Below are 25,113 nucleotides of genomic sequence, written 5' to 3' on the forward strand. Positions count from 1 at the left end.
TTTTGTTTTTTTTCGAGGTAGGGTCTCACTGTAGCACAGGCTGACCTGGAATTCACTATGTGGTCTCAGGCTGGACTTGAACTCAAGGCAATCTTCCTTCTGCCTCCAGAGTGCTGGGATCAAAGGTGCCACCATGCCCGGCGAGAGTAAATTTTAATCCCAATAGTGTCACCCCTTTTGTGGTGCTGAAGATTAAACCCCATGTCTCATGCATGCTAAGCAAGTTGTCTACCATAGAACTATACTCCAACTGCCAGCACTGCCATTTGTTAATTACTATGTGGCTCTAGACATCCTTTCACTTCTATTGGCATCTTACTTTCTTCATACATAATCGAAGTGACAAAGTCCATTGAAATGAGCACTGTAAGAAGCCTGGGATATTTGCCTTATGCTGTCCACCACTGACATATCTGTTGACCTCCCAAAGATTTGTTGTTGACCTGTTTGGCCCCACCCACTTGCTCATCTGTCCTTGAGAACAAACTCCAGGAGATGTAATATAGGTATCAGCATCTGGTACCCAATCCCCAATCCTCCTCTTCTTTCTTGGAGGAGAGAGGCAGAGAGGTGTGTGTGTGTGTGTGTGTGTGTGTGTGTGTGTGTGTGTGTGTGTGTGTGTGTGTGTTATGTGGCAGAAACACAAACTCAAATGTGGAAAGTAGAAAAAGACTTAAAACTGAAAGTCAGAAGCCTTAAGACCCTCCTAGGAAAACCGGACCCCATCTATCTAGCATGGTCAGAAGTTCAATAAGACAACGTGTGGACACACAGACAGATGCATGAGGTAAGCCTGGGTTAGCTCATGATCTTGTGCTTTTATTCTGGGACCAAAGCTAGGGCCTGCCCACATCCAAGAAGGCAGTCAGTTGAAGAACCCGTTCACAGGCGGGCATGGTGGCACAAGCCTTTAATCCCAGCACTGAGGAGGCAGGGGTAGGAGGATCGCCAAGCATTCAGGGCCACCCTGAGACTAAATAGTGAATTCCAGGTCAGCCTGAGCTAAAGCGATTCTATCTTGAAATGAAAAAAAAAAAAAAAAAAAAACAGAAAAACCCCTTTTCTGCTTTGATCCAGCACAGCGTCTACAGTGCTCTCCCCAAGCGCCATGGAGTGTAGGGCTTTAGTCCTAACTATCACTTCTTTGTTCTGTAACATTGTGAGTGAGTCTCAGCATCAGCACATGTTTACCAGCTACTCAGGTTTTGCTTCTTTTCTCCTCTGATCTGCACTACTGCCGTGGGGTCTTTCCCGTGTACTTTGGCTTTGGTACTTCCATTCGTACGATTATCTTCCTTGCCAAGAGCCAGGCCTGGGAAACAGGCTCTGTTTGTGGTAGTTATCTGTACAGATTATTTATGTTTTTGGATTTTTTGTTTGCTTGTTTTTCAAGGTAGGGTCTCGCTCTAGCCCAGACTGACCTGGAATTCACTATGTAATCTCAGGGCGGCCTCAAACTCACAGGATCCTCCTACCTCTGCCTCCTGAGTGCTGGAATTAAAGACATGTGCCACCATGCCTGGCCTTAGATTATTTATGTTTAATGACCCTCGGGTACCTATAACAGCACACACTTTGGCCACCCTGTCCTAAGCACCAAGGACAGGGTCTGGGAATGAAGGGAAAGCAGAAGTTAAGGTCTTCTCTGAGCCAGTGTGAGGCTGTGTGTTCCCAGCTTCCCTCTCAAAGCAGAGTCTAATTCTGCCTAATAAGCTAACCAAGGTGCACCAAAAGAGTTTGGAGAGGTGGCTCATTGGTAAGAGGCACTTGGTTGCAAAGCCTGACAGCCTAGTTTCGATACCCCGGTACCCACTTAGAGCCATATGTACAAGGTGGTACATGCATCTGGAGTTCTGATTACAGTGGTAGGAGCCTTGGCTTGCCCATTTCCTCCCTCCCTCCTTCTCTATTCTTTCTGTTTGCAGATAAATAATAACACATTTTTCTATAAAAGAATGCAGGTGTTCAAGGAATAACCTGAATTTACTTTATCGTTATGTTTTTGAGGTTGGGTCTCATTTTTGCCCAGGCTGACCTGGAACTTATTCTGTAGTACCAGGCTGGCCTTGAACTCACAGCGATTCTCCTATCTCCACTTCTCGAGTGCTGGAATTATAAGTGTGCACTACCACACCCATCATTTATTTAACTTTTATTTTTTTTTATTTGAGAGAGAAAGAGGTAGAAAGAGAGAATGGCCACACCAGGGCCTCCTGCCACTGCAAAAGAATTCCAGATATATGTGCCACTTTGTGCATTTGGCTTTATGTGGTTAGTAATGGAGAATCAAAGCTGGGTTGTTGGGCTTTGCAGGGAAGTGCCTTAACTGCTGAGCCATCTCTCCAGCCCTACTTTATTTTTTAAAATATTATTTATTTGCAAGTAAGGAGAGAAAGAGGGTGGAGTGGGGAGAGAGAGGGAGGCAGGGCACAGCAGAGCCTCTTGCTGCTGCAAACAAACTCCAGATGTATGCACCATTTTGTGCATCTGACTTATGTGGGTACTGAAGAATTGAACTCAGACCATCAGTTTTTACAAGTCAGTGCCTTAACCTCTGAACCATTTCTCCAGTCCCCCAAAGCCTGAGTTTAACACTAGTTCTCCACCATTTACTAACTGGGCCAGTGACCATGGCACCCATATCTAAGCCTTCCTTCTGTGCCGGTGGCCAAGGACTGCAGATAAAGTGTTGTGGTTGGCAGGCAGTAACAGTTTCCCTGACACATGAAAACAGTATTTTGTTTCAGTAGCCTGGTACTGTAAAACATTCAATGAATGTGCTGTACCAAGTTCACTATGTAGATGAGTGTGCAGACAAAAAGATGCTCCTATAATCTGGATCCACGGCTGTAAGACCAGGCTGGCAATGACTGTTAAAATCAACCTTTGAGTTAGCAATTCTGTTTTTAGTGATCTATCCTCTATAGCCATACTGTATTCACAAATGGGTGGACTGACAAACATACAGAGCTATTAACTGAATGTATTATTATAATTGTAAAAGAGGGAGATGTATGTGTGTTGGCACATACCTGTAATTCCAACTGTTGGGAGACTTAGGCAGGAGAATCAGTTCAATATCATCCTTGGCTACAGAGCCAGTTTGAGATCAGCCCCCGCTACATAAGACCCTGTCTTAAAAAACTAAAAACCAGCTGGGCGTGGTGGTGCACCCCTTTAATGCCAGCATTGGGGAGGCAGAGACAGAAGGATCACTGTAAATTTGAGGCCACCCTGAGATTACATAGTGAATTCCAGGTCATCCTGGGCTAACGTGAAACCCTACCTTGAACGCCCACCCTCGAAAAAACAGTAACAACAACAAAAAACAACCTTTAAAAACCAGCCAGGTATAATGGCATGCACCTTTAATTCCAGAAGCACAGGTAGGAGGACTGCTGTGAGTTTGAGATCTGTGCCTCACTCGCCCCTATCCCTGGAATACCAGGCATAGTTTTGTATGTACTTCTAAAAAGTAAGAACACTTAAAGACAAAAAAAAAGCCCCCATATAATCACAGGATCATTATTATATCTAAAGTTTGAGGGACTGGGAAGAAGGCTCAGGTTAAAGGCCCTTGTTTGCAAAGCCTGCTAGACCAGATTTGATTCCTCAGTATCTATGTAAATAAACCTGATGCACAAATAAAAGCATGGTCTGGAGTTCACTGGCAACAGCAAGAGGCTCTGGTGTACTTGTTCTCTTTCTCCCCTCGCAAATAAATATTTAAAAAAAAAAAAAAAACCTGGGCTGTAGAGATGCCTTAATGGTTAGGTGCTTGCCTGTGAAGCCTAAGGACTTGTGTTTGATTCTACAAATATATTAGCCAGATGCACAAAGGAGAGGCAAGTACAAGGTCACACATGCCCACTAAGTGGTGTAAGTGTCTGGCATTTGACTGCAGTGTCTGAGGGCCCGGTGCATCAATTGTCTCTCTCTGAAAGTAACTAAATAAATAAACAATAAAAAACTTGGAAAGGTTTTAATGTGATTGAACTATGGGATTTGCCAAGGAGGGCATCTTTATTCAATATGAAATATTAATGCAATGTACATAATAAGCTCTAGGGACAACAAGTCATAAATAATTTAGTCTTTTAGCCATTTTTAAAAAATTATTTATTTATTTATTTATTTGAGAGCGACAGACACAGAGAGAAAGACAGATAGAGGGAGAGAGAGGGAATGGGCGCGCCAGGGCTTCCAGCCTCTGCAAACGAACTCCAGACGCGTGCGCCCCCTTGTGCATCTGGCTAATGTGGGACCTGGGGAACTGAGCCTCGAACCGGGGTCCTTAGGCTTCACAGGCAAGCACTTAACCGCTAAGCCATCTCTCCAGCCCTCTTTTAGCCATTTAAAACCTACTAAAATAAAAGCATTTCACCAACAAAAATATTTAAGTGACATAAAAATCAATGCCAGACCTGTTAGGCTTGAATGTGAAAAGCAAAATTTAAAGACAAGCCCCAGGAGTGGTGTCTCACACCTATAATCCCAGCATTCTGGAGGGTTGAGGTAGGAGAATCACCAACAAGTTAAAGGACTATAGACTGGGTTTCAGATCTGGAGCAAAATGAGACCCTGCCTCAAAACAAAACGAAAACAACAAAACATAAGAGCAAGGGCTGGAGAAATGGCTTAGCAGTTAAGGTACTTGCCTACAAAGCCAAAGGACCCAGGTTCAACTTCCCAGTACCTACATAAAGCCAAATGCGCAAGGTGGCACATGTGTCTAGAGTTCATTTGCAATGCCTAGAGGGCCTGGTATGCCCATTCTCTTTCTTTCTCCTTCAAATAAATAAATAAGTAAAATATTTGAGCAGAGCATGGCGGTGATGCCTTTAATCCCAGCACTTGGGAGGCAGAGGTAGAAGGATCACTGTTAGTCTGGGACCAGCCTGGGACTACAGAGTGAGTTCCAGGTCAGCCTGGACTAGATTAAGACCCAATTTCAAAAAACAACAACATCGGGTCACAGTGACATGGCCAAGCGCAGTAAGAAGGTCAGCGTAATCAGTAAGTACGGGACCCGCTATGGTGCCTCCCTTTGGAAAAAGGTGAAGAAAACTGAAATTAGCCAGCACGGCAAGTACATTTGTTCCTTCTGTGGCAAAACCAAGATGAAGTGACGAGCTGTGGGCATCTGGCACTGCAGTTCCTACATGAAAAGGGTGGCTGGTGGGGCCTGGGCCTACAACAAGACTTCTGCTGTCACAGTCAGGTTTGGCATGAAAAGACTGAAGGAAATGAAGGACCAGTAGAAGTCCTATCTGAGACATCCCTAGCCTGAAATAATGGGTTAACTTATGCAACAACAACAACACAAAAAGTACACAAAAAGAATATATAAAGAATTTCTACAAATCCAAAGAAAAAGCCAACTGCAAAGTAAATGGACCAAAGATTTAAAAAGGTATTTTAGGGCTGGAGAGATGGCTTAGCGGTTAAGCGCTTGCCTGTGAAGCCTAAGGACCCCGGTTCGAGGCTCGGTTCCCCAGGTCCCACGTTAGCCAGATGCACAAGGGGCGCACGCGTCTGGAGTTCGTTTGCAGAGGCTGGAAGCCCTGGTGCGCCCATTCTCTCTCTCTCCCTCTATCTGTCTTTCTCTCTGTGTCTGTCGCTCTCAAATAAATAAAATTTAAGAAAAAAAAAAAAAGGTATTTTATAAATATTTTATTTATTTATTCATTTGAGAATGAGAAAGAGGCACACACACATGAGGGGGGGAGAGAACGAGTGGGTACACTAGGACCTCCCAGCCACTGTAAATGAATTCCAGACACATGTACCACCATGTGCATCTGGCTTACATGTACTGGGTAATTGAACCTGGGCCCTTAGGCTTTCACAGGCAAGTGCCTTAACCGCTAAGCCATCTCTTCAGCCCTTAAACAGGTATTTTATAAAGAGGAAAGAAAAGTTTCTTAGCCCAATTGTAATCTGAGAAATGCAAATTAAAACCGTAAGATACCATCTCCCACCCACCAGCTCCATAAAAGTTTAAAAGGCGGACCATATCTAGTGTTAACAAAGATACAGAGCCTGTGGGGCAGTAGTGTAAGTTCATATAGATGCAGACAACGGCCTGAATAATTACCTTCCCATTAGGTGACTGCAGTCCATTCTTGAAAATGAGCTCTCAGGACCTGCAAGCAGCAGTTGCATCTGACAGCTCAGAAATGCAACTTTTAACAAAAAAAGATTTAAAAAAAATGGGGGAAAAAAAGGAAAGAAGGAAGGGATAAATGCAGGCCAGGCATGCACATGCCTTTAATCCCAGCACTCGGAAGGCAGAGGTAGGAGGCTTACCGTGAGTTCAAGGCCATCCTAAGACTACATAGTGACCTTCAGGTCAGCCTGGGCTACAGTGAGACTCTACCTTGAAACACCAAAAAAAAAAAAAAAAAAGCAACTTCTTCAGGTCTCAGCCCAGTCACACAGAATCACTTTTGGCGTGGAGCCAGCAACCCCAGGCTTTGATGGGCACTTCAAGCTTGGGAATCACTATCCTAGAGAGACTTTTGAATGTGTGTGCATGCAGGTACAGGACATATGCTCACAACAGCATTGTCTGAAACAGCAGAAACAAGGGTTGACCCTAATAACCACGAACAGCAGAACTGTGAGAGGAAAATAAACAGACTACATTGGGCACATGGTTGTACAAACTCCAGCACTGAGCAGGCTGAGTCAGGAGAATGACACCAAGATGGGGGCCAACCTGGGCTACATAGTAAGTTTCAGAGCAGTCTAGACTAGAACAAAATTCTGCCTCAAAAAAAAAAACAAAACCAAACCAAAACAACAACAAACAAGCAACTAGAAACCAAAAACAAGCCCAAAATTAATAAGCTACAGCTATATATGTAACAGGGGTAGGTCTTCCTTTGAAAAAAGCAAATTGCAGAGGCACACACACATTCCAATCAAGTTTAAAGGCATGCAGTGCATTCTATACTGTTTGGGGATATATATTGGAGTTCAAGAAATATGCTGCTTGGAGGCTGGAGAGATGGCTTAGTGGTTAAGGCACATTCCTGCAAAGCTAAAGGACGCAGGTTCGATTCCTGAGAACCACGTAAGCCAAATGCACAAGGTGATACATGCATCTGGAGATCTTTTGCAGCAGCTATAGGCCCTGGCGTATCCATTCTCTCTCTCTCTCTCCCTCTTCCTCCCTCTCTCTAATAAAGAAAAAAATTAAAAACATGTTAGAATCTGCTTAAAAAAGTATCCTGCTTGGGCATACTGATTACTTCAAACTGAGGACACTTGGGGGAGACCAGCAAATGAATGCAACGAAGACTTTCTCTGAATTTCTCTCAATCTAAAGCAGACCTTCCATGAACAGAAGTGTCATGAATCAGCTCCCTGGAAATCTCATCAACCAGAAAACATGAACTAAGGAGAGGAGAGAGGGTCACACCACAGCTTTTATATATATACATATGTGTGTGTGTGTGTGTGTGTGTGTGTGTGTGTGTGTGTGTGTATATATCACATCTCTACAAATCCTAGCACTTAGGAGGATAAGGCAAGATTTCCATGAGTTCAAGGCCAGCACACTAGACTAGGGAAATGGCTCAGCAGGTTAAAGGCATTTGCTTGTAAAATCTCCTGGCCCAGGCTGACATGCTAGCCCTCCACATACACACATTCAAATAAATCAAAACTTTTTTTTTCGAGGTAGGGTCTTACTCTTACCCAGGCTGACCTGGAATTCACTATGTATCTCAGGGTGGCCTTAAACTCATTGATCCTCCTATCTCTGCCTCCCAAATGCTGGGATTAAAGGTGTGCACCACCACGCCCAGTTTAAATCAAAACATTTTTTAAAACACACTAGGAGGGGCTGGAGAGATGGTTTAGCAGTTAAGGCACTTTCCTGCAAAGCCCAATGACCCAGGTTCAATTCCCCAGTACCCATATAATACAGGTACACAAAGTAGCACATGCATCTTGAGTTTATTTGCAGTGACTAGAGTCCCTGGTACTCCCATCCCCCACCCCCTAGTGCTTACACACACACACACACACCACCACCACCACCACCACCACCACCACCACCACCATCGGGAGCCCTGTGAGTTCAAGGCCAGCATGGGGCTACAGAGTTCAGCTCAGCCAGAGCTAGAGAGAGACCCTACCTGGGGCTACAGAGTTCAGCTCAGCCAGAGCTAGAGAGAGACCCTACCTGGAAACAAAACAAACACCAAAATATTTTGTCATATTTATAATAAGTTTACAATACAAAACCCTCTGTATTGGATTAGTACAATATCCCAGGCTAGACCTGAGGCAGTAACTGACAATACATGTGGTGTCTGAAGGGTTAAACCGGTTTCTCTGCTTGTGGGTGGGAGGGCCAACAGCAGCTGGGGCACTGTGGGAGTTCCTGGCTCCAGCTGGCCCCAGCCTGGATCAAGCTCTATGCCCAGGAACTGGCACCTGGGGGTAGGGTCTGGACAGGTGGCACCTGTAGCCCGTGAGGGCCTGATTAATGTGAAAGATTGGATCCAATCAGACAGATGATGGTTCTCCTGTTAGAGTCCCTCCAGTTGATAAGGAAGTTCGTGGGTGGAAATGGTGAGAAAGGTGGCAGGATGGGAGGTGGAGAAGGAAGTGGGTGGGCTGGGCTTAGATACCAGGGGTGGCTGGTGGGATTAGCACCTGCTGAGAGTGAGATTAGGTTTCTTGGGAAGGGCTCATCTATCTAATGCTTCCCGAAATCTGTCTCCTTGTGGCTTTTCTCTGCTGGACAGATGGTGTCTGAGCTGTCTCTTGGAGGGTGGGCTCCTTAAGGGCATGGTGGAGGTGGGGTGGGACCTGCTGCCTGCTTTTCCGAAGCCTGTTAGGCGATGGGGTTCCCTGCCTTCTAACAAGGATGGCCTGTACTCTTAAGAATTATTGTCAGGCACTGCCCTAAACCCTTCACACAATTTATTCCCGCTGCGTTTTCACAGCACCCAACTGCCTATGGCTCAGACAGCAGGTTTACATTTGAAGGAACTGAGGCTTGGTAAAGTTAAACATTTGCCAAAAATCAAACCGCAAGTAAATGAGGATCTGGATGCATGCAGTCCAACTCCACAGTCCCAGCAGGAAACTACTGGTATAGCAGCTTCCCCCTTCTTATTAGATAGGAGTCGGCTCTGTCCATCTGCTCAGGCCAGACACCTGGATCCTTCTCTTCCTTTAACCCTATTCAATCACCAGCAAATCCAGTGTATCAGGTTCTGACAGTGCTTACCACTTCTGCCACACCTTGGTATAAACCACCACCATAACAACCCAGGCTTCTCACTGGGCTCTTGCCTATATACTTGGTTCTCCATGGGGACCACAGAGATACTTCTGAAACTTAAGTCAGATCTCATAATTTCTAGCTCAAAAATCTATGTCTTTTAGCTGCGTTCAGAATAAATGCAAAGTTTTACGTGGCCCTGTGGGACCTGGCCACTAGCCACCTCTCATACTTGACTCCTATATGCTCCTTGCCTCCCAGCTACTCTTCACATGTTCAGGAGAGAGTCTTTTCTGTACTGAACTGTTCTCTCTGCCTGTAATACTCTTTCCTCAAATACCTACATGGATCACACCTCACCATAATCAGATTCAACATCATATATCAGAGGCCCTCATAACTACCATAGCTAAAATAAAATCCTTCCTATTCCTATCCCCTTTACCCTGTCCTTCCCTAGGGCACTAAATACTACTTGACATATTAATTTACTCCAGTATCCACAGATGAGAGAAAAGAGTATGTTCATACTGTTTGTTCAGCCTCTATCTTAATGCCTGACACAGACAGGAACTCAATATTTGTTAATGAACAAATGAATGAATGACTAACATCCTTCAGGAAATGACTCAGACTCAGAGAGGAGAGGAAGGTTGCCTAAGTACCCTTGGCTTTTTCTTAGCCCTGTGACCTTCAGTAGCCCCAAGGCAGTGATCAATGTCCTTCCCTGTTATGAAATGTCCTGGGTACACTGCATGGTCACTGTGTCACCCACGTGTGCTTGCAAACACTCACACACACACACACACACACAGGCAAGTGGGAGTAGAAAGAAAGAAAGGGCTAATTCTAAGACTGAGCAACTGGGACCCAGGACCACTGCCTGCCTTTCAAGATTGTCCTTGCCACTGCTGCCCCACAAAGGCCTCAGCACCAGATATACTTTGACTTCTATTTTCATGAATTAAGAGCTATTAGATGGTTGGGTAGGGGTGTATACACCTGTAACTACAGTACTCAGGGGGCTGAAGCAGGATTGTGAGTTCAAGAACAGCCTGGGCTATAGAGGGAGCAAGAAAGGAGGACAGGGGTAGAATCATTGGAAGGTTTTGAACCAAGGAATAATAGGATTTGACCTATATTTTGATACAATCACTATTGGCTACGTGGTTATCAAATCAGAGGAGGGTCCAGGGCAAAATGGGGAGACCAGGGGGAGGTAATCTCCTTGTCTAAATGACAGCGGAAATGAACAAGTAACAACCACCCTCTCATATCATACTTAATAGTCTATGCCCTGGCTATTTCCACTGCCAAATATGAGCCAGCATATGCTGGGGACTCTTAAGTCAGTTGTTCCTATTCAGTTTCAACAAAATTCACATTTTACCAATAATAAAACTGAAGCTTTAAAAAAAATTTTTATTAACATTTTCCATGATTACAAAATATATCCCATGGAAAACTGAAGCTTTGAGAGGCAAAATTACCTATTAAAAAATATTACACAGGGGCTGAAGAGATGGCTCAGTGGTTAAGGTGCTTGCTTGCCACTGACTGGGTTCAATTCCCCAATACCCATGTAAGGCTAGATGCGCAAAGTGATGCATGCATCTGGAGTTGTCTTGCAGCAGCAGGAGGTCCTGGTGTGCCCATTCTCTTTACCTCATCTCTCCTTACAGATAAATAAATATATGTTTTAAAAAAGATAACAGCCGGGCGTGGTGGTGCACGCCTTTAATCCCAACATTGGGAAGCAGAGGGAGGAGGACTGCCGTGAGATCAAGGCCACCCTGAGATACATAGTGAATTCCAGGTCAGCCTGGGCTAGGGGCAAGACCCTATCTCAAAAAAACAAAAATAAAACAAACTAAAAATACATTACATAAAGCTGATGTAAAATGTGGCACATGTGTCTGCAGTTCATTTGTAGCAGCTGGAAGCCCTGGCACACCCATTCTCTCTATATATCTGCCTCTCTCTCTCTTTTAAATAAATTATTAAAAATATAACAGGCTGTTGTCCCTAGGCAGCATCCACGAGTGTTATACCTAGGCTCCAAGTTTAGTTCCAAGCCAGTCTTTGCCAGCAAGCCAGCCTTTGCCAGCAAGCCAGCCTTCCTGAAAGCTTATCCAAGGGCCTGTCCCTCTGTGGAGAACCTATCAACAGGACTACATCCAATGTCCTCCCTGGGTGCTATGGGTGTGTACTTCTATGTTGCCCAAATGGTCTCAAACTCATGGGCTCACACACCCCCTTCTGCCAAAGCCTCTCTAGTAGCTGGGACTACAGGCATGTGCCACCACACCCAGCTCTCTGATGTTATCTCATGTGATACTTTAGTGACCAATGGAGATATATATATATATATTTGTATATATATATTTTGTATATATATATTTGTTGTTGTTTGGTTGTTTTTTTTTTGAGGTAGGGTCTCACTCTAGCTCAGGCTGACCTGGAATTCACTATGTAGTCTCAGGGTGGTCCCAAACTCATGGTGATCCTCCTATCTCCACCTCCCAAGTGCTGGGATTAGAGGCGTGCACCACCATACCTGGCGGAGTCATATATCTTAATGACATCTATTTTACATATGGAAATAGTATAGCAGAGGAGAGCAAAATCACAGGCAAGAAAGTTTTATGTTGTCTAACCCTCAATGCACTGAGGCCATCATTTTATCATGGTCTTAATTTTTTTTCCAATTTCTTTTCTTTCTCCTTTTATTTTTATTCTTTGAGCTAGAGTCCTGATGCATCGCTCAGGCTGGTTTTAAACTGTGGCAATCCTCCCGTCCCAGACTCCTAGGAGCTGGGTTTACAAGTATGAGCTACCATGCCCCATTTTTTTTTTTTTTAATTTCAAAAATGTACTTTCAGAGCAGGCATGGTGGCACACGCCTTTAATCCCAGCACTCAGGAGGCAGAGGTAGGAGGATCACCATGAATTCGAGGACACCCTGAGACAACAGAGTGAATTCCAAGTCAGCTTCAGCCACAGTGTGACTCTACCTTGAAAAACCAAAAAAAAAAAAAAAAAAAAGTGCTTCATTTACTTTTTCCTTTGGTGATAGGACCAAGCCAAGGAGAATACCCAATGGATAACACTGAGCAGGCTGTTATACTCTGAAATGTAAGCAGTTTATTCCTTTGACCAAACACTAAAGTTTTAAGGCCAAAGTCCACATCAACATTCTGTTTGCCCCTTGGCAGCACTGGCCTAGCCTAGGATTTACAGCATTTGCAGTGGGCCTGAGCCCAGAATTTACACTGTAACACCTGCAGTGTGGGCCTGAGCCACAGGTCACAGGTCACACAGGTCACAGGTAGAAAAGAAGGCCTTTCTGTGAAGCCTACTGCTTCCTCCAGGCCACTGAGCTTTTAGCTTGAGGTCAGCTTTTCCCAGGAATGTGCACCCTTTAAACTAGGCATGGTGGCATAATCTCAGCACTTGGTAGGCTAGGGCTGGAGCTCAAAGCTACCTTGTATTATACAGTGACTTGTAGGGCAGTCTAAGTTGCACAGGGAAACCCTGTGAAGGAATAAAGGCAGGGAGGAGTACAAAAAAGGAAAAAGTGGTTGGTTATACCTGTAATCCCAGAATTTGGGAGGCTGAGGCAAGTGGTTAACTGAGTTCAAAGCCAGCCTGAGCTATATAGCAAGACCTTGTCTTAAAACAAAACAGCAAACAAACAAATAAAAAATAAAATGAGAAGGGAAAGAGAGGGAAGGAGGGAGGGAAAGAGAGAAAGGAAAGGAAAGGAAAAAGGGAGGAAAATGCTGCATTTTTTAGCTCCTTAAAAATAGAGGCCGGATTGCTGAGGCCCTTGGTTTCCCACCAGAAATAGATGGTAAGACCCTATTGCTGAAGACTCCACATACTTGGGCTGCAAGGCCACTGAGAAATCCTGCTGGAACTGAGCTGATAACCTCCTCCATGACAGAAAGCTGGAAGAAGCCATTCTGCATGCAGTTCAAGGAGACAGAGAAAACACCTGTGAAGATACTCAACAGTAGACACTGCAAGCCTCATATTTGGCTAGCCAGGCCAAATGAGCCAACGGGTACAATAATGGCACGTCTGTTATGGGGGAAACCAACTGCCCTCTACTTGGTCTGGAGGCCCGCTCCATGGGAGGGAATAGATTCCTGATACTAAAAACTTAAAACAGGGATAGTATAGTCATGAGCCCCAGGGATGTAACGTCTGCTGCTGTCTGGCTAAATGTATGTACTATGCTTATCAAACTGCCCAGTAAGCACTTCTTTTAGTGCTCAATATGGCAATATCTCTATCACACCTTCCAAGGCTCAGGGTCTATTGAGGAAGAGGCAACAAAAAGAATGTATATTAGCCAAAGGAAGGGTAGGACTCCTTACCACATGCTCCCCCCAGACACAAAATGGCCTGGATATCCATGACCTCACAGTGCTTGACACTATCTACACAAGACTATCATAATAGGAGGAAAAGATCATGACATCAAAATAAAAGACTAATTGAGATGGGGAGGGGATATGATGGCAAATGGAGTTCAAAGGGGAAAGTGGGGGGAGACAGGGTATTACCATGGGGTATTTTTTATAATCATGGAAGTTGTTAATAAAAAAAAATATATAGAGGCTGGGCTGGAGAGATGGCTTAGCAGTTAAGCACTTGCCTGTGAAGCCTAAGGACTGGGGTTCGAGGCTCAATTCCCAAGGACCTACATTAGCCAGATACACTAGGGGGTGCACATATGTGGAGTTCATCTGCAGTGGCTGGAAGCCCTGGCGCGCCCATTCTCTCTCTCTCTGTTGTTCTCAAATAAACAAATAAAAATTTTTTAAAAATTTTAAATAGAGAGGCCAAAGCCATGCTGCATGCAGTTTAATGAGAGAGAGAGAGAGAGAGAAATCACCAGTGAAGATACCCAACAAAGGACACCGCAAGCCTTATATTTGGCCAGGTAGGCCAAATGAGCCAATGGGTGCAATAGTGGCACGTCTGTTATGGGGGAAACCAACCACCCTCTATTTGACTACAGGCCCATTCCATGGGAGAGAATATATTCCTGATACTGAGAACCTACAACAGGGGTAGTCATGAGCCCTAGGAGTGTAACATCTGCCGTGGTGGCTAAATGTATATACTATGCTCACCAAACTGGGCAGTAAACACTTCTTTTAATCTTCATACCCTTATATTAATGCTACTCTCACTTTTGGTTACAGAACCTTCTCTTTTCAGATGGTGGTGACCTTGGGATGATTCAAAAGGCACCAGGGTGCTGAGAAGTGACAAAAGAGTGCTCAGCACTGAAATCTCTCTATCACACCTTCCGTGGCTCTGGGTCTATTGCGGAAGAGGTAGCAGAAAGAATCTAAGAGCCAAAAGAAGGGTAGGACTCCTTACCATGTGCTCCTCCAGACACAAAATGGCCTGGATATCCATGACCTCACAGTATCTGACACTACCTACACAAGACCATCATAATAGGAAGATCATGACATTAAAATAAAAGAGAGACTGATTGAGAGGGGGAGGGGATATGATGGAAAGTGGGAGTTTCAAAGGGAGAAGTGGAGGAGGGAGGGAATTCCCATGGGATATTGTTTACAATTATGGAAGTTATCAATTAAAATATCTATCTATCTGCTTTTCCCGGCACGGCTGCGGCGTCTGGAGGCGCCGATCCAGGAACAATTGCTGACGTGTTCCCACCTTTCTCCATTTACTGTTGCAACGAATAAAGGATGTTTGCACCTTAAAAAAAATATCTATCTATCTACCTACCTACCTACCTACCTACCTACAGGGGCCAGGCATGGTGGTGTATGCCTTTAATCCCAGAACTAGGGAAGCCGAGTTAGGTGAGTCTGAGGCCACCCTGGGGCTACTGAATGAGTTCCAGGTCAACCTGGGCTAGAGTTGAGACCCTATCACACACACACACACAAAAAAAAAATCACAGCCCTTGGGAGGCAGGGGTAGGAGGAGCTCCGTGAGTTAGAGGCCACCCTGAGATTACACAGTGAATTCCAGGTCAGCCTGGACTATTGTGAAACCCTACGATGAAAAACCAAAAAAATAATAAAATAAAATAAAGAGAATGAAAATACTTAGTAGCAGAGGCCAGTAAGTTGAAAAGGAGACATAAAGGGAAGAGAAAGGAAGGGAGGAGGGTACTTAATAGGTTGATATTGTATATATGTAGGTACAATGATTGTGATGGGAGGTAATATGATGGAGAATGGAATTTCAAAGGGGAAAGTGGGGGGGGGGAGCGAGGGAATTAACATGGGATTTTTTTTATAATCATGGAAAATGCTAATAAAAATTAAAAAAAAAAAGAGAGAGAGAAAACAAGCAAACAGTGAGCATTCTGAGTTCTAGCCATGATCCTACAGACAGGTAGAACTGCATCCTAGCTTAATTTTTTAAGAGACTTGCAGAGCAGGAAGGGAAGGGGCAATGACTTTCAGTTCCCGTAATGTCCACACCAACAGCTGATTCAGCTAGATGATGTCACCTTCCCCAACCTCCTGACCAGCAGCTGATTTGTGAAAGCAGGAAGCGAGGATACTAGGATGGCTAAGTCCCAACATGCCTCTGGCAAAAGCCCTCCTCTTAGAAATGTGATTGCTCAGATGGTAGGGCAGTAGGTGTCCCTCAAAATCCTTGTTTGAAGATGCTTCCTCCACTCGCCTTTTGCTATAAGACTTTCTGCACATCTTGAACCCTGCTGTTATTCCATGAGAGGAGCAATGGAGAAAGGCTGGCCCATCTGGGTCTGAACTCAGGTTTCACCAAGTCCAAGCTGCAAATCCATCTATCTGAACCTCAGTTTCCTTACTGAACAAGAAAATAGGACCAACAGGTGCTCAACAAATAGTCACCATTATTCCCTTTGTGTCTCTGTAGGGGAGATCTGAAAGCTCACCTTCACCTAGACCATGCGGGGCAACAGGTACAAATTGGGCCCATCAGTGTCGGGGCTGAGTGAGTGGGCCAAGTCTTGGACAAATCACGTTCAACCCTGCCTTCCTTTTTGCTCTGCAAAGTCTTTGTTTGACACATTCCCAGGTTGGCTCTTCTGCTCAGAGAGACCTTCTCTGACCACTGTGTATATGTGTCTCTCCATTACTCAGCTTTGTTTTCCTTACAGCATTTAATTGACCACCACTTATTTGTTTCTTAGACTAGCTGTCTCCTCCATGAAAATAAGAGGTTTGAAAGAGCAGTATCTCTGAATGCTGTTTCTGTCAGCACTACCCAGCAAAGCCTGGCATTTAGTAGGTGTTCAATAGACACCCATGGAAACACCCAATCAACGAATAATACACCTAGGAGACCAAAGCCAAAAGCTAAACTGACAAAGGTCCTGTATTTATGCATTTGTTCACCGTAAGTTCAAGATTAGCTCTCACTGTAGATGCTGGAATCAGCTGCTCAACAGGTCACAAAAATGGGCACCCTCACCTGATAAAGACTCATCTACTAAGACATCAGGGTTGCTGAGGCGCTTGTCACATGGCGCTCTAGGTTCCTACAAATGTGGTTTGCTGACCCTTCTGACTTGATCACCTAGTATAAGAGAGACCTCACCCACATGCTCCCAACTGAACTGCCATGGCCCATGGGTCTTTTCTTAAGGATCTATGCTCACATGGACTTCCATGCTGGGAGCACTAGCCCCTTTCCCCTGCCTTGTGGTAAGGCCCAGTGCAACTCCTAGCTCTTCCCTCACTTGGCACCTATAGCTGGCTCTTACCATATCTCTCCAAGTGTACCTGGCCTTTTCTCTCTAATCCAACTTGAAGTATCTGAAGAGCAGAAGCGAGTCTTCAATGGTGGTGTCTAAATTTATAAACCTTCTGGAAAAAGGCTCCTGGAAACAAAGGAGGCTGGTGAGGGGTATGACTCCTCTCTGCTGGACTGGTACCTCTGGACATCCAAAGAAAATGATCACCTGGCGTGATGGTGCATACCTTTAATCCCAGCACTCAGGAGATGGAGGTAGGAGGATCTCCATGAATCTGAGGGTACCCTGAGAATACATGGTGAATTCCAGGTCAGCCTGGACTAGTGTGAGACCCTACTTTGAAAAACAAAACAAAACAAAACAAACAAACAAAAAAGATTAAAAAATATATATTTTGGGCTGGAGAGATGGCTCAGCAGTTAAGGTGCTTGCTTGAAAGCCAGATGGGTTGGGTTTGATTCCCCAGTATCCACATAAAGCCAGATACACAATGTGGTACATGCATGTGCTATTTGTTTGCAGGGGCTAGAGGCCCTGGCACACCTATTCTCATTCTCTCTCTGCTTTCAAATTAATAAATAAGGGCTGGAGAGATGGCTTAGTGGTTAAGAGCTTGCTTGTGAAGCCTAAGGACCCCAGTTTGAGGCTCTATTCCCCAGGACCCACGTTAGCCAGATGTACAAGGGAGCACATGCATCTGGAGTTTATTTGCAGTGGCTGGAGGCCCTGGTGTGCCCATTCTCTCTCCCTCTCTCTATCTGCCTCTTTCTCTCTCAAATAAACAAATAAAAATAACAAAAAATTAAAAGTAAATAAATTTTTTTTAAAGACTAAGCCTCCACAAAGAAGTGCTTAGTATTTTATTTATTTATTTAAGAGACAAAGATAGAAAGAGCAGCAAGGAGAGAGAGAGAGAATGGGTGCACCAGAGCCTCTAGCTACTCCAAATGAACGAACTCCAGATGCATGCGCCACCTTGTGCATCAGGCTTTACATGGGTACTGGGGCATGAATCAAACCTGGGTCCTTAGGCTTCTCAGGCATGCACCTTAACCACTAAGCCATCTCCCCAGCCCCAATAAAATACCCTTTAAAAAGACAAAATGTAAAAATTTAAATTTGGATGTCTGAGTGTGTGTGTGTGCGCGCATGTGTGTAGTGAATGATCTATTGCCACTGCAAATGAAAGCCAGATGCTGTACCACTTTTTGTATCTGGTTTTATGTAGGTACTAGAACTTGAAACCCAGACCATTAAGCAGGTGCCTTTAGCCACTGACCCATTTCCCAGCCCCTATTCTGTCTTCCTTTTAAATATTTATTTACAAGAAGAGAGAGAAAGAAAAAAAAAAAAAAAGACAGAGAGAGGAAGGATGGGCATGCCAGGGCTTCTTGCCACTGAAAACAAACTCCAGATGCTTGCATCACTTTGTGCATCTGACTTTACATGGGTACTGGTGAACTGAACCTAGGTAACCAATGAACCATCTCTCCAGGCTCTCCCCACCCCCGCTGCTTTTTTTTTTTTTTTTTTTTTTTTTTTTTGAGGTAGCGTCTCACTCTAGCCCAGGTTATCCTGGAATTCACTCTGTATTCTCAGGGTGGCCTTGAACTCACAGAGATCCTCCTACCTCTGCCTCCTGAGTGCTGGGATTAAAGGCATGCACCACCACACCTGGCAGATATGCAGCTTTTTATGGTCACTCCAAACTCCTATCAATTGCTGACTGTACAAAATGAGAGGAACAGAGGAGTAAATCCTGCCCTAAAAAAGGAGTAGGTAACCTGTGGTACCCGGTTAGTTGGTAGAGTGTGGCCTAGTCCAGGTGGGGTGGGAATCTCTGCTCTGAAAATATCCCAAAACCACTGTATTGTTTCTACCTCCAGTGTGGAAGTTTCTGCCAATGACACAACACTCTGGAATGCACCCCCACACACCCAACCTTCCGTTTACAGAGGCATGTTGTGCTTTGCATTCCTCCAAAGATTTAACTCAAAGCTAGCCTACAGGAAATGGTCGATAAAGAGCTACTGATTGATTGATGAAGACAGGGAATAGTCTCAGCCATTAAGCAAATATGAGTGAGCACTATGAGTCCTATGTTGGTCTCTGGAGATGCAACACGATTAGAATGGGCTTCTAGTTTTTAAGAGTTCAGAACAAAACCAGACCAAGAATGCTAGATACAACCACCAAAGCAGCAGCATTTATGTATATATGAATGAGTGACATAGTGTCTTCAGAGCGAATCTGCCTGCTTCACACTGTGACTTATCCATTTACTAGTTATAAATCTGCAATAAAACTCTTTTTTAAAATATTTATTTTCGCCGGGTGTGGTGCTGCACGCCTTTAATCCCAGCACTCGGGAGGCAGAGGTAGGAGGATTGCCATGAGTTCAAGGCCACCCTGAGATGACAGAGTTAATTCCAGGTCAGCCTGGACCAGAGTGAGACCCTACCTCAAAAAACCAAAAATAAATAAATAAATAAAATATTTATTTTATTTATTTGAGAGAGAAAGAGGTAGAGAGAGAGAGAGAGAGAGAGAGAATGGGCACGCCAGGGACTTCAGCTGCTGCAAATGAACTCCAGACACATGTGCCACCTTATGCATCTAGTTTGCGTGGGTCCTAGGGAATTGAACCTGGGTCTTTTGGCTTTGCAGGCAGGTACCTTAACAGCTGAGCCAACTCTCCCAGCCCTGCAATCAAATTCTTAACCTCTCTATGCCCTTTCTCCTTTATAAAATGGGAACCAAAATCCCGTCCATTTTCTTTTTTAGATAGGGTCTCACCATAGCCCATGTTGGCCTCAAATTCACTATGTAGCCAGGATGACCATGAACTTCTGATTCTCCTGCCTCCACCTCCTCAATACTAGGAAGGAATACCTATCTCAATAACACTTATGAAACTTAAGTACTCATTGGCTTTAATTTTTTTAAAGAATTATTTGTGTGTCTGTGTTTGCATGTGTATATGCATACACATGTGATTATGTGTGTGCAGATGCATGTGTGCCACACTGTGTGTGTTTGGAGCTCAGAGGACAACTTTTGGCTGGTCTTTGCCTGTCCACCTCATTGAAGGTAGGGCTAATTGCTGTTCTTGTCTGTGCTCAACTGAGCTTCCTGGAAATCCTCTGGTCTCTGCCTTCCATCTTGAGGTTGGCATGCTGGAGCCTACCAAGCCTTCAGGCTTTTGTTGTTGTTTTGTTTGTTTATCAAGGTAGGGTCTTGCTCTAGCCCAGACTGACCTAGAATTCACTATGTAGTGTCAGGATGGTTTCGAACTCACAGCCATCCTCCTACCTCTGCCTCCCAAGTGCTGGGATTAAAGGTGTGCGCCACCACACCCCCAATTTCAGGCTTTTTATATGGAGACTTGGATCAAAGTCAGGTACTGCAGGTTGAATGGTGAGCACTTAAGCCATTGAGCCATCTTCCCTGCTCCAGTCATTGGTCCTTATTAAGATTACTGTTGGGGCTGGAGAGATGGCTTAGCGGTTAAGTGCTCGCCTGTGAAGCCTAAGGACCCCGGTTCGAGGCTCGGTTCCCCAGGTCCCACGTTAGCCAGATGCACAAGGGGGCGCACGCGTCTGGAGTTCGTTTGCAGAGGCTGGAAGCCCTGACACGCCCATTCTCTCTCTCTCCCTCTATCTGTCTTTCTCTCTGTCTCTGTCGCTCTCAAATAAATAAATAAAATATTAAAAAAAAAAAAGATTAATGTTGGTGGGCTGGAGAGATGGCTTTGCAGTTAAGTGCCTGCCTGTGAAGCCTAAGGACCCTGGTTCGAGGCTCGATTCCCCAGGACCCACGTTAGCCAGATGGACAAGGGGGCGCATGCGTCTGGAGTTCGTTTACAGTGGCTGGAGGCCCTGGTGCGCCCATTCTCTCTCTCCCTCTTTCTTTCTCTGTCTGTTGCTCTCAAATAAATAAATAAAAATTTAAAAAGAAAGATTAATGTTGGGCTGGAGAAACGGCTTAGTGGTTCAGGAGTTTGCCTGCTAAGCCAAAGGACCCAAGTTCAATTCCCCAAGACTCATGCCAGATGCACAAGGACACATGCACCTGGAGTTCTTTTGCAGTGGGTAGAAGCCCTGGCATGCCCATTCTCGCTCTGTCTCTCTTCTCTCTGCTTGCAAATAAATAAATAAAATTAAAAAAAATATATATATATATATGGCTGAAGAGATGGTTTAGCGATTAAGGTGCTTACCTGCAAAGCCAAAGGACCCAAGTTTGATTCCCCAGGACCCATGTAGGCCAGATGTACACGGTGGCACATGTATCTGGACTTTGCAGTGGCTGGAGGCCCTGGCACACCCATTCTCTCTCAGTCTCTCTCCGATTGCAAATAAATTAAATTATATATACATATATTTTGTTTTGTTTTGTTTTTTTGAGGTAGGGTCTTGCTCTAGCCCAGGCTGACCTGGAATTCACTTTGTAGTCTCAGGGTGGCCTTGAACTCATGGTGATCCTCCTACCTCAGCCTCCCGAGTGCTGGGATTAAAGGTGTGAGCCACCACGCCTGGTTAAATAAAATATTTTTTAAAAATATTACTGTGGGCTAGAGAGATAGCTTAGCAGTTAAGGTGTTTGCTTGTGAAGCCTAAGGACTTATGTTCAACTCTCCAGGTCCCACATAAGCCACACAGAGTGATGCAACTTCACAAAGTCACACATGCACCCAAGGGGTGCACACACCTGGAGTTCAATTTCAGTAGCTGGAGGCCCTGGCATACCAATTCTATCTCTCTTGCTCTTTCATGCTTAAAATAAATAAATAAGGGCCGGGCATGGTGGTACATGCCTTTAATCCCAGCACTCAGGAGGCAGAGGTAGGAGGATCACCATAAATTGGAGGCCACCATGAGACTACATAGTGAATTATATCCAGGTCAGCCTCAGAAAAAAAACGGGAGGGGGGGAATGCACCCGTTGTCCAAAAGCAAGTTTTTGTTTTTTTGAGGTAAGGTCTCGCTCTAGCCCAGAATGACCTGAAATTCACTATGTAGTTTGGGGTGGCCTTGAACTCGTGGCAGTCCTACCTCTGCTTTCCAAGTGCTGGGACTAAAGGAGTGCACCACCACACCCGGCTTCCAAAAGCAAGTTTGTGATGAGGTTCACATTCAAACCCAGAACTTTCCAATTCCAGAGCCCATGTTCCCTAGACTCAAACAAACCTCTTCTCATAAAGACCCAGCACAGTGCCATACACAACAGGGACCTCCCCAAAGGAAGATCTGGTGGTTAGGCCATTCTTTCTGGAGCTTTTCCAGATGTGGGTACCGAGAAGCCCAGAGGGAAGAGGCCTCTCTTTCACAGCAAAGGGCTTATAAGGGCCAGAGTAGGCGACAACTTCAGGCTTTGCTCTGGAGTTCTTTGCACTTCTCTTGCTGAGGCTTGGGACACTACTAATATAGAACCCCGTCTTCCACCACCAATCAGACCTAGGAACTGCCTCCAGATGGTTCTCCTGCACAGACAGGCAGGCGGCTTCCAGGGGTGGCTTACTGTCTGGCCTTGGGCATGTTTCAGTTTCACCATTCAGCCAGCAGCCTGAGTCTCAGACCTGCTGCACCTGTGCTTGACCCAGTCCCAAGAGACCAGAATCTTTGCTTCGGGTTCCTTCCCTAGACCCTGACTGCTCAAAGGGCCATTTTGGATGACCCCCTAGGGAGTTCCTTGGCATGGTAACCCTTAGGGTTCCAACTGAATGTGTGTACTGTGAATAAAGGGAAATGCTCATTGAGGAGCAGGGTGAATGTGGGCAGAAAAAGGGTGGGTGTTCTTGTTCTGAATCAGATGTGAGCATAACATGAGGTGATCCTGCTGTGCACTGGGTTTTTTTTTTTTTAAATGTAAGATCACTTTTCATTTTTTTTAAATTGTTTTTATTTATTTATTTGAGAGAGAGAGAGAGAGAGAAAGAGGCAGATAGAGGGAGAGAGAATGGGAGTGCCCGGGCCTCTAGCCACTGTAAACAAACTCCAGACGTGTGCGCCCCTTGTGCATCTGGCTAACGTGGGTCCTGGGGAGTCGAGCCTCGAACCGGGGTCCTTAGGCTTCACAGGCAAGTACATAACCACTAAGCCATCTCTCCATTCCAAGGGGTTTATAACTTATAGGGTAGCACTGTTCCTGGCCAGAGCTGTTACTAAGCAGACTGGCTAGGCCATCATCAAGGACATTCTGGGTTAGGAGTTAATACTCATTTCTATTTCCCATTTGAGTCACACTCAACAGTTAAACTTGATGGCAGAAGGCGACCAAAGGCTGAATCTATGACAGACCACGCCTTACAGTGAGAGAAAACAGAAAGACAGAAAGTGGTGAGCTTATACTCTGTACTAGGTAGTGTACAGAGCGGTTTACATACAACAGTCATCATTAGGAACGTTTGCTAACTTGGTTAAACAGCCACCAAGTAGTAGGTCCAATGGTAGCTGATAAGAGTAAGTTGTTTGTTTTGTTTTGTGTTTTTGTTTTTTTGGAGGTAGGGTCTCACTCTAGCCCAGGTTGACCTGGGATTAAAGGTGTGCACCACCACGCCCGGCTTAAGATGTCTAGGCTTTTGAAAGATTTTATTTTTATTTATTTATATATTAGAGAGGGAGAGCGAGAATGGATGTGCCCGGGCTTCTAGCCACTGCAAACAAACTCCAGACACATGTGCCACCATGTGCATCTGGCTTACGTGGGACCTGGAGAATCGAACCAGGGTCCTTAGGCTTCATAGGCATGTGCCTTAACTGCTAAGCCATCTCTCCAGCCTTACAGGTAATATCTTATCACTTCTTTGTGTCTTGTGTTCAAGAATTTGGATATTACTTTAAAAAGCCTAGGGGCTGGAGAGATGGCTTAACAGTTAAGGCGTTTGCCTGCAAAGCCAGAGGATCCAGTTCAACTCTCCAGAACCCACACAAACCAGATGCACAAGGGAGCGCATGCATCTGGAGTTCGTTTACAGTGGCTGGAGGCCCCGACATGCCCATTCTCTCTCTCTCTCTCTCTCTCTCTCTCCCTGCTTTCTCCCTCTCAAATAAATAAATAAATATATATTTTAAAAAGATATTGCTTATATTGTTTGGTTTTTTTGTTTGCTTTTCTTTGTTCTTTTTTTTTTTAACTTGCTTCTATTATTTTCAGTAATGCTTATTTGAGTGGGATACAGTGGCACATTACTTTAATCCCAACATTCAGGAGGTAGGGGGATTGCCCTTAGTTTAAGGCCATCCTGAGCTACAGACTAAGTTCCAGGTGTGCCTTGGCTAGAGTGAGACCCTGCCTCGAGAAGAAAAAAAAAGCTTTTTAAAAGGTCAGTGAGTGAATGAATACACGAATGGCACAGCTGTGGCTGGGACCTCGGTCAAGAAGCAGCAACAAGACCAGACATTTATAGTTCTCAAACTGCTTTTTCATTTATCACCTCCTTGGGCCTCCCTGCTAGCCCAAGAGGGTGGCCAGGCGGGTTTTATCTGTCTTCAACACATGAGGCAGCAGGCAGAGAGCTTGGGCAAGAGGCATATGGCCACTGAGCAAACAAAGAGTGGAACTATCCCAGAAAAACTCAAAGTTCCCACAATGCATTGTTTAATTGTTCAAGCATGGGTAAGCACCTACTGTATGAGCTTTAAACTTTAACTCAGTAAGTCTTCCAATCAACAAACAGAATCAAATAGTCAACACACAGGGAGGACCCTGCCTGCATGAAGATCCTTGACAAAAACCAGAAAATACATCCCCATTGCCAAATGCCTCATCAAGAGCATGACCATCTGTGGTCAGGTTATGACTGGAGGCCCTTGTGGGGGATGTAGAGGACAAGGTTGTGAGCCAATGCTCCAGCTTAGGAATCTTAAAATCTCTAAGCTCTTGGACAAAAGAATTGCCACATCTTTTAGCCTGAAAATTTGCTCTTGGAGAGTAGCTTCAATAACAATCACAGCAACATGATCACCTGTAATAGCAATCTGATACCAGGAATAGCAGTAGCCGTTAGTCAGACTTAGTGATTATTGTATACCAGGCTCCACTTTTACAGATGAGAAAACTAAGGCTGGAGAGATTAGGTAACTACTGAACAAGTGGGCTTTACCACTGGTTTGTTCAGCTC

General features: G+C 44.8%; 1 protein-coding gene and 1 pseudogene across 1 annotated transcript in view; one reads left to right on the forward strand and one right to left on the reverse strand.

Annotated features, from left to right (window-relative positions):
* The window catches only part of Bcl2l1 (BCL2 like 1), a 60,328-nt gene that overhangs the window by 17,963 nt on the left and 17,252 nt on the right, over positions 1-25,113 (reverse strand). The gene's annotated exons all lie outside the window — the stretch shown is intronic.
* On the forward strand, positions 4,983-5,261 carry LOC105944746 (annotated as a pseudogene).

Source organism: Jaculus jaculus, chromosome 8 (genome assembly GCF_020740685.1).
Source record: "Jaculus jaculus isolate mJacJac1 chromosome 8, mJacJac1.mat.Y.cur, whole genome shotgun sequence".
Lineage (NCBI taxonomy): Eukaryota > Metazoa > Chordata > Mammalia > Rodentia > Dipodidae > Jaculus > Jaculus jaculus.